Source organism: Mastomys coucha, unplaced genomic scaffold (genome assembly GCF_008632895.1).
Source record: "Mastomys coucha isolate ucsf_1 unplaced genomic scaffold, UCSF_Mcou_1 pScaffold8, whole genome shotgun sequence".
Classification (NCBI taxonomy): Eukaryota; Metazoa; Chordata; class Mammalia; order Rodentia; family Muridae; genus Mastomys; species Mastomys coucha.
In genome coordinates, this window is record NW_022196914.1 from 44,285,050 (window position 1) to 44,300,441 (window position 15,392).

General features: G+C 38.6%; 1 long non-coding RNA gene across 1 annotated transcript in view; it reads right to left on the reverse strand.

The window, feature by feature from the left end:
• LOC116083120 overlaps positions 1-14,482 on the reverse strand; it is a 51,795-nt gene extending 37,313 nt beyond the window's left edge. The window contains exon 1 of the long non-coding RNA XR_004115593.1: positions 14,315-14,482. This is a non-coding gene — a long non-coding RNA (uncharacterized LOC116083120). The remainder of the gene's footprint in view (positions 1-14,314) is intronic.
• Between the last annotated feature and the right edge of the window lie 910 nt (positions 14,483-15,392).

Genomic DNA, 15,392 nt, shown 5'->3' on the forward strand with positions numbered 1-15,392 from the left:
AGCCATCCATTGAACTGAGTACAGGGTCCTCAATGGAGGAGCTAGACAAAGGACCCAGGGAGCTGAAGGGGTTTGCAGCCCTTTAGGATGAACAACAATATGAACTAACCAGTACCCTCAGAGCTCCCAGGGACTAAAACACCAACCAAAGAGTACACATGGTGGGACTCATGGCTCCAGCAGCATATGTATAGCAGAGGATGGCTAAGTTAGTCATCAATGGGAGGAGAGACCCTTGACCTTGTGAAGGTTCTATGCCCTAGTGTAGGGGAATGTCAGGGCTAGGAAGCAGGAGAGGGTGGGTTGGGGAGCAGGGGGCTGGGGGGGGGAGGGAATAGGTTTTTTTTTTTCCAGAAGGGAACCTGAGGAAAGTGGATATCATTTGAAATGTAAATAAAGAAAATATCTAATTAAAATAAAACATTTTAAATTGGAATTATCATGCAAAACATGAAAAACTATTGAGTCCCCTATTGGGCATTCACATGCAGTTTTTCTTTGCTCTCTGGGGCAGATAAAAGTTATGGGGAAGGGCTTTGTAGAGATATACTCAGTTACTAACTTATATACTGGTCCTGTATGTAAGTATGCTTAGGTCTTCATGTGAGTTCACTCTAAAGGGCATAGGAAGAGCTTGATAGACAGAACGGTATTGGGTATTTAACAAAAGAAGCACTAAGTAATCAAAGTTTAAAGAACAAATGTAGAGACATGGAAGGTTACCTGAGGAAGTAGAAAAGGAGAGAAAGTATTCATGATAGAATTGGTACTTATGTCATAGGTATAAGTCAATTAGCTCGATTTCAATGTTATATTGAAATATACCATAAACAAGTTAAGCCTCCTGTAAAATAATAATTCCATAGTAATAAAATAAAATAATATAGTAATATTATTATATAACTGTTAGCTATTTTGTTGGTTTTCTGATTTATTTTCTTCAAGTCCTGCGATTACAAATTTAAGGAATTTTCCTTTTAATCTTCATATAATGTGTAAATAAACAAAATTTTGCTGGAACTATATGTAAAACAAAAATGAAGTAGCTCTGTCTATATCCAAGGATGACAAATCCATTTAATATTATTGACACTATGAACTTTTTCCTCTGTGTATCTAGGTTCCTTTGGCTCTTTCTTGGTTCCACATAAGGTGTGATTGTTTCGAATACTGACCATTTGTTATGTGGAATCAGTATTTCAGAATGTACTGTTCATTTCCCTTTCCAAGTATAAATTTAAAAAAAAAAATGATGGCCTCTGGTTTTGCCTCTTCTTTGTGACTTGTAATTCACTTGAATTAGCTCTTCTTTATAAAGTGTGACATGATAAGCAATAATAGTCGGTCCAATACTGAACATCACATGAAAGCAAACACATGATGTAAAGTAAATGTACTTTGTAAGGCCCTTGAATGTCAGTGATATGTATGAAAAGTATTTCAGTTATATATATATATTTCTTAGCATACCTAGCATGAAAGTTGACTGAGAATGAGACTCTTGCTAACAGCCAAACCTGGAGCAGAGTTATTACAAATAGCCTCATCTCATTTAACAAATATTTACATAGTACTTCTCTGGAGCTACACACACACAAAGTCCAAGAAATAAAATAAAAATGACTAAGATGGAATCACTATTCAGTCTCTTGGTCCTGTTTGGGAATTATACAATGTGATAGCATGTAAATGAATGTACAGAATCTGAATAAAGTAATAGACATATAGACATTATTAACTTTTTTTCAGAAATATCTCAGAAGATGCCAATTGGATGCCTTCAGGTAAAAGTAAATGCTTGAGATTGAGGAAGACAATTGTGAACTGCTTTCCTGGCAGAAAGCATTCCAGCTATGAGCACAGTCTGGTTAACATCTGGTAATTCTTCAATGATGGATTCTGAAAGCAGTTTTGTGGAAGAGTATAAAAGATACATTGTATAAAACAGAGAATATGAAACAAACAGTATGATGTTTGTGTCTAAAAAAACTAGACTATATCTTTTGGGGATATCAAGCCACTATGAATTATTCTTGACAACTTGGTCAAAAGATTGAAGCATATGAGTCTTAAGACTTTTAAGCTATTTATTACTCTCACTTCTCTTCCAGTTCTTTATATGTTACCATATCCAGAATCATGGTCACAGTGGAGTGGACCCAGGCTGAAAATGGGGACTTGGGCACTGTAGATAAACATACCCACTTACTCATATGGAGTCACATTCAGTTTTATTTCCAAACCTGACTAACATTTTGCAGAATACACAAACAACACAGAAACCAACCAACTAACAAGGAAAGAATGATTTCATGTAAGAGTTATGTTGTGATTGAGAACATTATTTTTCTCACAAAACTCTCATTATGGTGAGAAAGTTCAAAAGCAAATGAGAAGACTTTATACATTCTAGTAAATCCAGTCATTAGCAAAGTCAAATTTAGAGCTGAGAGAATGGGCTAGTGAGAAATAATATTTTTTTTCATGAATTAGTTTAATTATTTACTTTCCATTCTGATAAAGTTTCCTCTCAATACCAGTCTCTCCCATATCCAATCTCCCTGGCCCATTCTCCTCAAAGAAGGGGAGGCCTCCCATGGCATATCAAGTCATATCAAGCTGCAATCGAACTAGGTACATCTATCTAGTTCTATTGAGGATAGACAAGGCAACGTGATCCAATGGCAGGCAGCAGAGTGTCAGAGCAACCCCTCCTCCTGCTGTTAGAGGTCCCACATGAGAACCAAGCTCTACCTTTGTTACATATGTGTAGAGGGCCTAGTTTCATCCCATAGATGCTCTCTGGTTGGTAGTTGAGTTTCAATGAGCCTCTATGGGTTATCAGATTGGCTGATTCTGTAGGTTTTCTTGTGATGTCCTTGACTTCATTGGATCCTTCAATATTTTCTCTTCCTCTTCCACAAGAGTTCTCAAGCTCAGCCTAATTGGCTGTTGGCCTGCATCTGTTTCCATCAGTTGCTGTGTGAGCCTCTCAGATGACAATTATATTAGGCTCTTGTCTGAAAGTATAGCAGAATATCATTTAGTGTGTCAGGGATGGGTTCTCTCTTCTGGCCTCAAGAGGTGTCTCAAGGTGGACCAGTCATTGGTTAGCTATTCTCTCAGTTTCTGCTCCCTCTTTAGCACTGCACATCTTGTAGGCAGGAAAAACTGGGTTGAAGGTTTTGTGGTTGGGTTGGAAACTCCATCCCTCCATTGGAAGTCCTGCCTGGTTATTCTAGTTGGCCTTTACAGATTCCATAGCCCCTACTGCTAGGAGTCTTAGCTAGAGTCACTCTCATAGATTCCTGGGATTTTCTACTGTCCTGGGTTTCTAGCCTGTCCCAGAATGCTCCCCAGACACCGATTCCACTTCTTTCTCCTTCAGGTCTCCTGACCCTTGATCCCTGCAGATCCCCTCCCATTCAGTTCCTCCCTCCATCTTCCCCCTTGTATATTTTATTTCCCCTACTAAGTGAGATTCAAATATCTCCCTAAGGTCCTCATTGCTACTTAGGTTCTTTGGGTCTGTGGATTGTAGCTGAACTTTATGACTTATTTCCACTTATAAGTGTGTACATATGATCTTGTCGTTCTGGGTCTGAGTTGCCTCACTCAGATATCTTCTAGTTCCATCCATTTGCCTAAAAATTCCATGATACCTTTGTTTTTAATTGCCGAGTAGTAGTATTCCTTTGCATAGATTTTCTTTATAGATTCTTCTATTGTTTCCAGTTTCTAGCTATTGTGGAAAAAAAGCTGCTATGAACGTAGTGGAGCATGTATATGTAGGAGAGTGGAACATCTTTAAGGTATATGCCCAAGGGAAATATAGCTGAATCTTGAGATATTCCCAGTTTTCTAAGAAACTGCCAATTGATTTCCAAAGTGACTGTACAAGTTTGCACTCCCACCAAAAATGGAGGAGTATTTCCCTTGCTCTACATCCTTACCAATATGTGCTTTCACTTTAGTTTTTCATTTTAGCCATTCTGACGAGTGTAAGGTGGAATCTGAGAGTCATTTTGACTTGCAGAGAAATCTTATTTTTTAAACTGTTTCCAAGATAACATTTCTGATGTTCACAAGACTCCACGAGGGACACCTTAATCATCCTCAGTTATAAAGAGTAATTGTGTAAGCAATTAAATCCAAAATGTTTATTGAGGAATTTGGTTACTGAAAGCATACACTGAGAGACATATTTCTTTTAAAATTAAATATATGAGTGATAGTTGATTTCCTCACTCTCTGCTTTTGTGTGTCACTATTGACATATGTATTTAGTGGCATACACTCTTAACAAATGGATTGACATAAATGAGATACTGATGGAGGGAGGGTCAGGGTTTCGGCAAATTTTGAACTTCTGGAATTGAAAGCAATACCAACAAAAGGATGAAAACCAGAACAGCATAAACTTTGTAAATTATGTATTACCACCCAAATTCAAATATATTTCCACTGCATCAGTCTTGTCAATATGGCCCTAATGATACTTTACAAAATTAAAATTTGAGGAACTTTAGTGAAATAAAGGGTTGCAGCAAGAAAAATGAGAGTTAATGCATGTTTTCAGGTCTTAATATTTTCCTTCACTGATACAGAATTAGCTTTTCAAATTTACTTTAAGTCTTTGTTATTAGATGCTATGTATTTTTTTAAAGTAGCTTTATTCAGAAGATCCGAACACTGTGTGAAGTCTCTTCCTTCTTCTCTGCTAACTACATAAAAATAAAAGATGATCACTCTTGCAGCCTTGTGGTATGGGTGACATTGCAAAGGACAGGCGTTATAGGTTATCACAATTATATTGACTCTCATTTTATTTCCATTAGTCACTTTTGTTAACTTACCAATTATGCATTGTTACCTTGACCCATTTTTGAGATGTCTCAATGGATCTGAAAGGCAGTAATTTGGGACCTAAAATGTGAGCTTTCAGTTGCTATATTTTTAGTACAACCTTAAAGGTGCACAGGAAATTATGAATCTGGATGAGACAACACAGAGCTGTTCTGTAAGAGCATACAATAATTCCATTCACAACTCCTTTCCTTCTGATGTTTCCGAAAGCTAATGTCTTTAAATAATTGCTTGCTCACAGCCATTGGATTAATTTTTTATGACTGAGTTTTCAAACTGTGTCCCTCTGCTAGACAGAAGAATGAAAATATTTAAAATCAGGTATGCTGACTTGACAGTATAAACGTGCACATTTATTATAATTCCCAGTGCAAAGGTTTTAGTCATTGTACATGGTATCACGATTCCTACAAGAAATATTTGAAATTCAGGAATCATGAACTATGCCTGAGTTCTTGGAAACTATGTGTCTGCTTTGGAGTCTGTTGGCTCCTGTGAATGGAAAAAAGTGCCACTGAGAATTTCAACCAACACGAAGCAACTGTTCCCAAGAATGTGGCTTAAGATTTTCAAAGAGAAGCCAGACAGTTAATGCATGCAGCTGTACTAGATGGTGACCGTGAGTGAGAATAGATGAATCAAGTAACAAATGCTGCACCATGGGGCAGGTTCAACTTCTCCCGAATAACTAGGGTTCTTTATTTTTATCAGAACAGTGCTCATATTTCAAAAGAAACAAAGTCAAATACAGGCAGAGAATAGATTCTCTGCATCAGCACTGGTAAATAAAATGGTAGACAAGCTACTATCCAAAAATCAAAGAAATTACAGATTCTCAAAGTTACCCTGACAACAAGAAATACCTAAATCTTGCATGTTCTTTTGAGGATGGCACATATGACAATTTTAAGTCACACTAAAATTCAACTACAAAATTCTTCCAGAATAAATTAGCTTCCAAAAATCAAACATTTTCAGAGAGCCTATAAAAAAAAGATAAGTGTGAAATGTAGGCCTTCTGTGGAATCACCAAGATCTCATAGCTCTTTATTCTTTCTCTAAAAAGTTTCTCTTGTGAAATATAATTCAGAGAATGCACAGAAAATAAATTTAGGATGGGCCAAAAAGTTATGAGGCCCAAAGTTCCGATGACAACTTCAAGAATATACACTTATTCAGCTTCAACCTATCTCCTCTTGGTGAACAGACCTCATCGTTTTGGTAAGGAGATGAATTTTGACCAATATCATCGTGAATTGCTTATACAAATTAAATGTGCTACTTCTATAGGAAACTTTGGGTCAGCAGCAGATGTTGGTGAATTCCTACAGAAATGCATGCCCAGAGAATGTTGGGTTTCTTTTTTTTTTTAAATGGCAGAAATCTGCTAGCTATTCCTGCCTTATCTACAACAGCTGAGCAATCTCTCAGTGCCGCGCGGAGACGGGAAACTTGGCTCAGATAGAGCGTGGACAAGCTTGCCTTAATCACATTGCTCTTTTACATGTGCAGAAGGACATCAACATTGACAGTGCAGAGGAAAGCAGCCATTTGCTGAAAACAACTGTCAACGTTGTCAAGATTTTGGAACCTCTTATAATGTGATTTGTATGACAAATCTTGTGGTATTTTGTTTGTCAGCAACAGTAGTGAATTTCCATGTATCTGGGAAGGAAGGGAAACGGTTCAGAAGTGGAGCGGTTTCTTTACACAGGCTGCACCGAAGGAAAACAGTTATTAATTTCAAACTGACACATTTCTACTAGAACTAGAATTTTTTCAAGTAAAAATTCATTTCATATACCAAACAAATGTGTGCCCCCCCACACACATTTTGGCTCAAATCTTGAAAACTTACACTCATCTTTCAATTTTCCTTTGGTTGCTTTTTAACATTTCAAAGCTGTTACTGTAGAAATATTAGTATTTCCTGAGATGAAACTGTAGCACTAATGAGAGGTGTTCTCGGTGAAACAACAGGCTCAGTTGTTTCCTCAAGAATGGAGTTGCATTTCCATAGAGCTCAGAAAAGTGGCTTTAGTAAGTTATCCTGGCTACTGCACACGAGCCATGTTCTTTCAAGTGAGAAGCACAGATATTCTCAGGCATGTCTTTTTCGTTGTGTCCTGGTTCCTACTTTAAGGTACTTCTCTCATACAACTATTCCTTGATATGGTTTCTTCCTACATCCTCAGCCAAAGGCCTCTCCTCATGGGTGGAGTCCTTTTGAACCTCTTTCTATCACAGCCCACAAATATTCCTTCTGTGCAAGCAACAAAACGCCCTTGAATACTTGACACCAAATATGAATCCAGCCAAAACGTCTCAGGTTCTCATCCACAACAGTTGTGGTTCCTAGAGCGGACTTGCCAATGTCGAATGAGAACACTTCTGTCTTCCTGCTTCTCTGTCCATGAGGATCTGAAATGAGAACTCTGTTCTGAACCTCAAACCTCAGCTCCACATAACATCTAGAACACCTCATAAATGCTACTATTAATGTTTGGTATGGATTTGATGCCTTATTAATGGAACTGAATATGATCAATAAAATGGAGGGGCACTCTTACCATGAAAGTTAAAACACTTTGCTTCAAACTTTTTAGTATCCAGATCTTCCTTTGTTCTTTTTATTTATTTGTTTTCTGAAAAAAGAATAGCTGGCACACTCCGTACAGCTATATAATTCAAATGCAACCTCTAAATGCAAAATGTGAAAGTAATTTTAATTCTCCTGGTAACCATGTTAAAAAGTAAATGGAAGCAGATGAAATTAATTTCAGCAAAGTATCTTATTTAACCCAACGTATCCATAATGTGATTAGTTTTAAAATGTAGTAATGACATAGTTTACATTCCTTTTTATTTGCATTATATCTTTGAAATCTGGTATGGTTTTCACACTTGCAGCACATTGCAAATAGGAGTAGGAACATTTCCATCACTTAATAGCATGATGTGGCTAGCTGCTGCTGGACTGAACATTATAGTCCTGGGGATCATAACTCCAGAGCCACTTTGTCTACTTTTGAGACTCATTTTTCCCTAATACAAGTATTGAAATAATTCCTGTCCTATTTGAACTGTAGCTTGGTTCACATGGAAAAATTCACGAGTAAGTTGTTTGAAGGTTAGGATGCTCTCTGAAGTTTCATTTTTCTTTTTATTCCATATTCCTCTTTCATTCTTCAAAATTCTTATACTTTCAATTTTTTCAAAAGATTAAAACTGTCAAAACTTGTGAAAACTACGTATAAGAAAATATGGTGCAGTTTATGGTGAAAAAAAAACTATTGTCAAACGCTTCCAGTCTTTTCTTCCTCTGCCTGACAATTGACCTTGATGAAACCTTAGGCAGGATATCAGCAGCTTGCCTTTTCTTTGATTAGTTCTTAAGGACACTTGTCTCCTGTGGCTTTGTTCTTTGTATAGTTGTGTTTAATGGATACATATAAATAAGAAAGAGAGATCTCAGTACCCTAGTTTAAATAGCTGGCTTATGTATAAAAAAAACAAAGCTGATAAAACATGTATATGGTCTGCCTTTCAGTAGGTATATTTTAAGTACACTGTAAATGTGCTAGTAGGGAGAACACACGTGAATCTCAACTACAAATAGTCTTAAAAACCCAGTGCCTACACCTGTTTTCTTCCCTAAGTTTTCCTAAAGCAAATCTCTTGCTAATACTTTCAGCTAGTTATTTGCTAGTGGACTAGTGGGTAGGAAATTCTAATTCTACAAGCATGATTTTTCAAACTGAAAGTCCTCTTTGCTATCCAATGATTCTGACTGCCTTTCTCTTTTCTGGCTATTCTTCCTTGTCCCCTTTCCTACTCTCCCTTGCTCTTGTTCCCTCCACCTCTTCACCCTGTGAGCTTTCAGGCTAGGCTGATCTGTACCCATCCCTTCCTTCCTCTGGTCATTTTTTTTTCATATTCTTGTAGCTACTGTGTGGCTGGCTCAGGTTCAGGTGATTGTGGCAAAACTGCTGTGAACTTTTTGTTTACCCATGATTCTTCTATATAAGTGTCTTCTTCTGACACTTGCATCACTTACATCTGACACCTCCATAATTTAAAAGAAAAGATGGGACATATGCAAATATATATTGCCATAAAGTAAGTATCTTGTAAATTAATGTAGCAGAATCTGCATTTACCACTGGCTACCCAACTCACTTACTATCTTGGCAAAACAGCAATCTATTTGAAAGGAGAGCTAAATGTCATGGGGTTTTAAAAATGCTTTTGAATACAATCTTAATCACCATTTCCAGTGGTGTGTCTACATCCCAGCTGCAGCACTGCTGATTAGAGCATCAATACCAATTGATTTTCAAGCACACACTTGCAATGTCTATTGTATCTCATTGCACACTGTACACTATTGGTATTTAGCCAAAGTTGAGAGGGAAAAAAAATTGTGTGCAGAACACAGGAGTCCCTGAAAGTTTCCTAATTCCCAGGAGGACTTAGGAATCAGGTACTCAATGTCAGACAAAATGGTTTCTTACAGTTAATGTGCTTGGTGGCCACAGCCTCAAATAATTCTCACATCCAGAGCCAGGGTTATTCAGCTGTATAATAAGCCCTAAAGTCTCTCCTTCAAAAAGGATTCAGGATTCCTGGCTTTAATTTTGCCACTGATAATGTGAAAAGTATAGCCTGTATATGACTGAGCAAGTGCTCACTCCCAGTCCCCACTCTAATGAAATTCTAATTGTTTCAAAAGTTTAGGAAGGATAAAATGGTTAATCTCCATGATGACAAAAGGAAGCCAGGAAAATAAAGTGACACACTTGAATGAACTGTGAGGAAATAAAGTGCACAACATGCGATAATGCCATGACTCCGTGTTATTGCGCATTTCTGGGCTGAAAAGATATGGCTTGATGGGTAATTTGTCATGCTGTGCAATAGAGAACAACAGTAAAGAGACTTCAGACAGAAGAAAATTACACAAATAGTAGGGTGGAAAGGTATAATTGAAGATGGCAAAAGATTGAAAGAAAGACATTTAAAATTACTGTACTGACCTACTAAATGCACTTGGGCGTGGAATCCTGGCCTCACAAGAAGAAGCATTAAATGACTGCGGGCTGTGACACGACTGCGGAGTAATGCCAATCTCCCGAGTTTACAGAGAAGAAAAACACCATGCACAGCCTGATGGAGCAGCCTTAACCTGCTTCCTTAAAGAGAGCTGCCTGAGATTCTGGTAAACTATGCTAGGGAAAGTTTCCTGAACAAGCCTGCTTGTCTCTTTAAATTACAAATGCAGCTAGTACATTGAGGGCTTAACTAACTCCTTAATTTTTCTTAAGTCACTAAATTTCTACCTTATACAACTACAAGGCCACTGTAATACTTTTTGAAAATAAATCCATGGAAAGAAAATTTCTTCTCACATCAAGTTAAGTTTCATTAAAAGGACTGAAGAGTTCCAGAGAGTAACATGACATTGTAACTGTATGGATAGTTTTATGTCAACTTGACACAAGCTCGAGTTATCTGAAAGCAGGGATTCTCAATTGAGAAAATGCTTCCATATGATCTGGATATAGGGTATTTTCTCAATTAATGATTGATAAGAAAGGGCCAGCAGGGCGGAGGTGGCACATGTCTTTAATCCCAGCACTTGGGAGGCAGAGGAAGAGGCAGGTGGATTTCTGAGTTCGAGGCCAGCCTGGACTATAGAGTGAGCTCCAGGAAAGCCAGAGCTACACAGAGAAACCCTGTCTCAAAAAAATAAATAAATGAAAGAAAGGAAGAAAGAAAGAAAGAAAGAAAGAAAGGAAGGAAGGAAGGAAGGAAGGAAGGAAGAAGGAGAGAAGCAAAAGAAAGGGCCCTCCCTATTGTGGCCCTGGGTTCTATAAGAAAGCAGGCTGACCTCATAAAATTGCAAAGCTTCTGTAAGGCAAAGGACACCGTCAATAGGACAAAATGGCAACCAACATATTGGGAAAAGATCTTTACCAAGCCTACATCCAATAGAGGGCTAATATAAAATACATACAAAGAACTCAAGAAGTTAGGCTCCAGAGAACCAAATAACCCTGTTAAAAAATGGGGTACAGAGCTAAACAAACAATTCTCAACTGAGGAATACCAAATGGCTGAGAGGCACCTAAAGAAATATTCAACATTCTTAGTTATCAGGGAAATGCAAATCAAAATAACCCTGATATTCTACATCACACCAGTCAGAATGGCTAAGATCAAAAACTCAGGTGGCAGCAGATGCTGGTGAGGATGTGGAGAAAGAGGAAAACTCCTTCATTGCTGGTGGGATTGCAAGCTGGTACAACCACTCTGGAAATCAGTTTGGTGGTTCCTTAGAATATTGGACATACTACTACCTGAGAACCCAGCTATAACCACTCCTGAGCATATACCCAGAAGATGCTCCAACATGTAATAAGGACACATGCTCCACTATGTTCATAGCAGCCTTATTTATAATAGCCAGAAGCTGGAAAGAACCCAGATGTCCCTCAATAGAGGAATGGATACAGAAAATGTGGTTCATTTACATAATGGAGTACTACTCAGCTATTAAAAACAATGAATTCATGAAGTTCTTAGGCAAATAGATGGAACTAGAAAATATCCTGAGTGAGGTAACCAATCACAAAAGAACACACATGGTATGCACTCACTGATAATTGGATATTAGTCCAGAAGTTTGGAATACCCAAGATACAATTCATAGACCACATGAAGCTCAAGAAGAAGGAAAACCACAGTATGGATACTTCAGTCCTTCTTAGAACAGGGAACAAAATACCCATGGGAAGAGATACAGAGGCAAAGATTAGAGGAAAAACTGAAGGAAAGGCCATCCACTGACTGTCCCTCCTGGGGATCCATCCCACATACACTTACCTAACCCAGACACTATTGTGGATGCCAAAAGTGCTGGCTGACAGGAGTCTAATATAGCTGTCTCCTGAGAGGCTCTGCCAATACCTGACAAATACAGAAATAGATGCTCACAGCCATCCATTAGACTGAGTACAGGGTCCCCAATGAAGGAGTTAGAAAAAGGACCCAAGGAGCTGAAGGTGTTTGGAGCCCCTTAAGAGGAACAACAATACAAATCAACCAGTAGCCCCAGAGCTCCCAGGGACTAAACTACCAACCAAAGAGTACACATGGAGGGTCGCATGGCTCCAGCTGCATATGTGGGACATCAATGAGAGGAGGGGTGCTTGGTCCTGTGAAGGTTCCATGTCCCAGTGGGTGGGAATGTCAGGACAGGGAAGCAGGAGTGGGTGAGTTAGTGAGCAGGGGGAGGGGAGTGAGGTGGGGGGGTTGGGAGGGGAAATGAGGAAAGTGAATAAAATTTGAAATGTAAATAAAGAAAATATCTAATAAAAAAAAAAAAGAAAGAAGGAAAGCAGACTGAGCAAAGCATGGGGACTAAGCCAGTAAGTAGCTCCCCTCCATGGCCTCTGTACCTGCTCCTGGCTCCAGGTTCCTGCCTTGTTTGAGTTCCTATCCTGGCTTCCTTCAATGATGGATTCTGATGTGGAAGGATAAGCCAAATAAACTTCCTTCCCAACTGGCTTTGTGATCATGGTGTTTCATTGTAGCAAAAGAGACTCTAAGACAATGTCAAACACATTCAACCCAGAAAATAAAGAGACAGGCCCAAGCAAAAACACTCTAGTCCCTGTGGACTCATTCATGGCTCCAGGCAAGATCCTGGACCTCGCAAAGATCAAGGTCCTTTTTAGTTAAGTAGGGACCAGATACTTTCTGAGGATTGGTTTCAACTAAAAACAGTAGAATTCCCAGTGTTTTTCCATAAATATTACTTCCTTTTTCTTCCTGGGCTTGTAATGCTGGAGATGTCCTAGATGAACATACCTTGGAATAGTTCAAATCACTCATCTTCCTTGCTCCCTTAAATTAAGTGTGTGTTTGTGTGTGTGTGTGTGTGTTCTCCAAAAATTGTACTTTAAATACTTCATTTGTTTCATTGCAAAAGCAACCACAGGCTATTAAATTAAAATGTTCAAAGATAATAAAACATAATGAAACACCAGAAAGTAACATAAGCTAAACAATCTGAGTATGGTATTGATCCTCTAAAGAATGTGAAGAACAAAAATTAAGACCCCCTAGTCACTAGACAAACCCAGTCACCCAACAAACATACGTTATTGGTGACTTTCAGTGTCCCTTCATACTATGGGGATTGTACAGTACAGAAAAACACTTATACATTCATCAAAAGGTATATTCAAATTAGTTGGTCAGATAAGAGTCAAAAACTCTGATATGAGACCCAAAGAGCTGTTTCATGACCAACATTTAGTAATTATTTATAAGAAGTATAATCAGAGACATAGAGTTATCTTCATTCATTGGTTACCATACCCAAACAAAGACAACTATTAAAATAATGAATCATTCATACATTTATAAATTTAATTGACTTATATTGAACATTTAATTACGTTTTTAAATAAAGAAATAAACAGACACAGACCGCCAAAGGATTTCCTGAAGAGCAATATGGACGAGAATAAACAACAGTGACTTGAGATGAGAGTGGAGCTGTGGTAAGTGCAGAGGACAGGAACACCATAGAGATGACTTGTTACTCCTCTGCTGAGAGATGGGTGGAGCTGGGCTCTGCCAATAGGGAAAGGAACTGGGCTCTAGCAGCGGGAGGGGGGGAGTTGGGGGTTGGGGGGGAGGCAAATAGTAGCGGGAAGGGATGGGGAAGGGAGGCGGAAAGCAGCTGGTTTCTTGCAAGTGTAAGCTTAGTTCCATGTTTGTGGGTCAGACATTCAGTCCCTACAATAACCTTCTTTCTCTGACAGCATGGCTACCAGACTCAGAAGTGCATCCACGATCCATCTTATATCTCCTGTACTAAAGCCCTCAAAGTTTGTAAGATACTTCCGAAAGTGTTCTGCCCCTTCAAGAAAAACCTTGGAAATACCCCCATTCACTTGATACTACTTTCTTATTAACTAACCATCCATGAAGTTGGATTCACAAGAACAGACTGGAAGGAAAGCTAAGTCACACTGCCTCCTTCCGTGACTCCCTGCTGCTCTGTGCACTGAAAATGTGTTCAGTTTTCAATAAAGATTTCTGAAAGATATTTTGAAACAATATTTAGAAAGTGTGACTTTTTTGTTTGTTTGTTTGGCTTTTCAAGAGAGTGTTTCTCTGTGTAGCCCTGACTGTCCTGGAACTCACTCTGTAGACTAGGCTGGCCTCGAACTGAGAAATCCACCTGCGTCTGCCTCCCAAGTGCTGGGATTAAAGGGATGTGCCACCACTGCCCAGCTAAAACAAACTTTCCAGTATAGCTCTGGCTATAACTCTAATCAGCAAGGTAGGGTTTAAGACCATACATTCTGTATCCTACTTGTAAATGAGTAACTCCACAATCAGGTATCTGCCTTACAAGAGACATAAATTTTACCTTGCAGTCTTCTAATCCTCCACTGTCTTCCTCCTTGCTCAACAGCCACCTTAGCCTACAGTGATGCAGGATTCTCTCTGCTCTTCCTCAGTTTACTCCACATTCAAAACCTGCTGTCCAGAAAGAGTTACTAATGTCTATGCACACAGAGCCCTAACAATATTTGAGCAAAGTTCTATAATTTCCTGAGGTATTTCATATCTATATCAATATCCAAAGACATTAATCTCTGTTTTCCCAATGTTGAGAATGCAGATACAGTGGACATTTGTGGATCCAACACCCGGATTTCTCTGTTACAATAGGGCAACTCCAGAATTTCTCATCTAATTCCAGACCAACAGCATGCCAGAGACTTGTGTTTGCTTATTACCAGTAATTGCACTCGGTAACTTGTGGTCCACTTCGGTCAAGGGACACTTGTACTTCAGAGCAGTTGTGGCTGTAGAGCTGCTTGGTGGTATATGATTTAAGACCATATGTCCTGCTTCCTACTTATAACTGAGTAACTCCACATTATAATAAGCATCTATATTTTTAAAATGCCTCTGCCTCCGAAGTGTATCAATATTACAAAAAATACTCGGTTTATTACAAATACGAACAAAATTCAGACTCTCCATTCTGTAGCCTAAACACAGATTAAAACTAAATTCTGAAACAAAACTAAAACCAAACCAAACCAAAAAAAAAAGTGTCAATCCATAAATGTTCCCATCTTAAGCCATTTTGACTACCTGGTTTTGCAATTCAGGTTTTCCAGAATCACCTTTATTGGCAAACATAAATGCATTCCATTGCACACCTCAACAGAATTGCTTGTGTATCCAAGAAGTTCTATAGAGTCAGCACCCTATACATTAGGGAAGAATGGATATGAGTGCTATGGGCTTCTTAGAATAGCAATGAACCTCATAATCAGGCCATCCCTTAATTTTGCTTACTTTTAATTCAGCTTCACTGATAACTACATTGTCAGACAAAGACAAGGATGAGCACGAGACATGAGACCTGACTAAAGAAAAATATGGCAGAAGAAAACAATGTAGTCATCCGAGGATCAAGTGCTGAGCTTGTG